Raw genomic sequence first — 3,406 nt, 5'->3', positions numbered from 1 at the left:
CATAGTTGGGATTGTATATGATCTGCCCTTCAATTTCTCTAAGATGATATTTGAAGGATTAGTAGGAAATCTGAAAAAGCCTGAAAGAAAAAGATTTTTACAATATCCAAGATTCCTACAGATAATCTTCAATAGTGAGCTTCAAGATCTACCCACTGTTGGAACTACACACCAACTGCAAGACCCTGACACATATAGTAGAATCAAAAATTCAGGTGTCTCAAATACATACAACTCAAATGTTCCATTCAAGATATTGCCATGGTTATTGGACCATGACTTGCAAGTGATGCCAGTACCTGAGTTAAGCTCAGAGGAGGAAGGAGGAGAGGATGATGACAGTGATGATGATGGAAACTCTGATGATGGAGATGGTCATGGAGATGAAGGAGGAGACAAAGTGAATATTGAAGTTGTTGCACCTATTCAGGGGGAGAAACTTGAGCACATTGAACAACCAATTATTCCGTCACCACCACAAACTCTACCACACCAGATCACTCACACACCATCTCAAACCCTAACCATTAGCCAACCTGAAACCTCATCACATACATCACCACCACCACAAACACCACCTACATATAGCCCAACCCACACAGACTCACTCATTCAAAGCCCAGTTCATACACAATCACCACCACCATCCACTTACCAAACTCACACCACAGAACAACCTGAACATGAAACATTCTTCACAACACCACCCACATCACCACTAACTAACACAGACCTGTTCCAGAGAAATCTAGATTTGACGTTAGAGAATGCTGAATTGAAAAGAAGAAATGAGGAGGTGACCAATGAAAATGTGATGCTGTTAGAGAAGTTGGTTCAAGCTAACATGAGAATTCAAGCCCTGGTGCAGGAGGTTGAGAAGACCTCAGCTGCCCCAAAACAGGGGGAGAATGAATCTAGGCCAACTGTCTCAAATATGAATGTTGAAGAGACTGTAGCAGTTGTTGAGACTGCAGATAGTTTAAAGCTGATTATGAGTATGTATGATGATGGAGAGGAAAGCAGTGATGAAAGGAGGATTGATGACGATGAGTATGAAGGAGATATGTTTGAGGGTGTAGAACAAGACTATGATTACATTAATGAAAGAAGTGATGAAGAGACTGTTGAGAAAGTAAATGAAATTGAAAAGATAAATGTTGAAGAGCAGGCTGAGACAGAGGAAAGGATTGAGGAGATAAATACAGAAGAGAATGTGGCTATCACTGATATGGCTACTAATATTCCTACTGACATTGCTACTGATGTCTTGACTGACATACTTACAGAAGTAGACACTGAAGTAATGAATGATGAAGATACTGCTACTGAGGAGATTGTGCTCACTGAACCAAAAAATGAACAAGCAGAATGCTCCAAGACATCAGTTACAGAAAGTGAAGAAGATTTAAAGAAAAGGCTGGAAAAGGGAAAAGCCAAAGTTACAGAAGAAGAGCTTGTTATGGCATATCCTGAAAAGGATGTATTGTTTAGAGAAGATGATGAAGTTGTTGCTGCTACTCTAAGGGAACAAGAAAACATTTTGAGAGAAACAAGGGACAGAGAAATACTGGCCCAAACTATGGACCCTGTAGAGTTGGCAGAGCAGGAAAACTTGATCAATCAAGCCAAATTTGCAAGGGAATTCATTGAAGAAGTGGCTGATCAAGAAGTGATAGAGGCCTTGATTGAGTTGAGAAGAGATGAGGAAGTTGATAACTCCCTAGCTATGGTGGTCAGCATGTTTCAAACTGAAAGTCAACAATAAACAAAGTCAAATGAGACTGCTGAACCAGTAAATCTGAATACTGATATGATGGCTGAAGAAGAAATTGGTGAGTCCATGGCCTCAATGGCTGCACAGAAATGGGCTCAACAGATCAAAGATGACATTAGTGTTGGACTCGGTCTGCCCAAGAGACATATTAAATTGATGTGGCTAGTACGTTATGATCCAAGTCGGGTCATACCCAATAACAAGCTAGACAAACACCGATAATATTCGTTCATATATGATGTGATCATAACAAATGAATATTAACACTTGAGTTATTTGGAAAGCGGTTTCTAAATAAAATGTACTTGTGTAATAAACAAATCATATCGATGATTTATGTTTTATGAAAGAACATTACATTGTGTTATTTAAGTTGGTTAAATAACAATATGTGAATAATAATAACCAAGCATGTCTCTTAACATATAATAGGTTTTATAAGTTATAAGTTATAAACTTATAAAAGTATATATGTATGGATATATATATATATATATATATATATATATATGTTTAAAGTTTTATAAAAGAAAAAGATAATAACTCTTTCAAATGTAATATTATTATATGTTTGAGTGGAGACATGCAAGGTGAGTGGAGACATGCAATGGTTATTATTGGTGGAGAGAAAGATGCATTTAAATAAAACCAAGTCTTTCTCTTTCATTCTTTCATAACACACATAATTTCCAAGTAAACTTTTCTCTCTTCCTCTCTTGGGTATTTTCATCCAACATAAGAAAAGAAGAAGAAAATTTCAAGTGCAAATCCTAGCTAGAAGGGGTGTGTTGTTGAAGCTTGGGGTATGCTAGCTTGAGGAGCTTCCATTTTCAAGTTCTTACCTTTCAATCATCATCTCTTTCACTCGGTTTTGTCATATTGAAAGGTAGTATTAACATGCATGGACTTATAGTGACATGCATGTATTTGATAGTGTGTAATTCGTATTTGGATCCGGGTTTGGGTTTTGCTTGTTTAAAATTGGTTTTATACATATCATATTAACAAGATTTAAAACTTTTATATCCGCTGCGTTTTTGGTAAAATAGGGATTTTATCACTTTGATAATCTTGTTAAAACCCAACAATGGCATCAAGAGCCGCTTATACGAATGCATGCTTCATTAGACCCAAAATTTTTCGGGTTTATGGTGGGTTTCACCATTTGGCCGAAACTTTTTGGGGTTTTGGTTACCCCATGGTTTTTCAAGGTTATACATTACATGCATGTGTTAATCTTGAAAAACCAAGTCATTTGGATGATTGTTTAGTTTGTTTGGACAAAACCCGAAACTTTCGGTTTGCTTAAGCTTTGGCCGAAAGTTTTGAGGCAAAAAGGGGAACCATTTTGGTCTTGTATTATTGCATATTTGGATGTGTAATAGATGTTCATAACCTAGCCATGGCCTTGTGTTTGGTTGAATGATTGTGTTGGTTGTTTGTTCATTCGATTTGGTTGTAATATTTATTTGGGTTTGTAATCTATTTATTCATTCATATGGCTTGTAATAATAAGTAGATTAGATGTATTTCTTTTACTAGAAAAATGTATTAGGATATATTTTGTAAAAGAAGATGCATGGATGGAAGCTCAAATAAAATGATGAAGACCACAACACCGGGAGTAAACAC

Source organism: Bidens hawaiensis, unplaced genomic scaffold, assembly GCF_021521415.1.
Source record: "Bidens hawaiensis isolate Kalapana, Puna unplaced genomic scaffold, B.hawaiensis_p1.1 tig00000599_1, whole genome shotgun sequence".
NCBI classification, from domain to species: Eukaryota; Viridiplantae; Streptophyta; class Magnoliopsida; order Asterales; family Asteraceae; genus Bidens; species Bidens hawaiensis.
The sequence above is the reverse complement of the archived record's forward strand: the minus strand, read 5'-3'. Positions refer to the sequence as shown.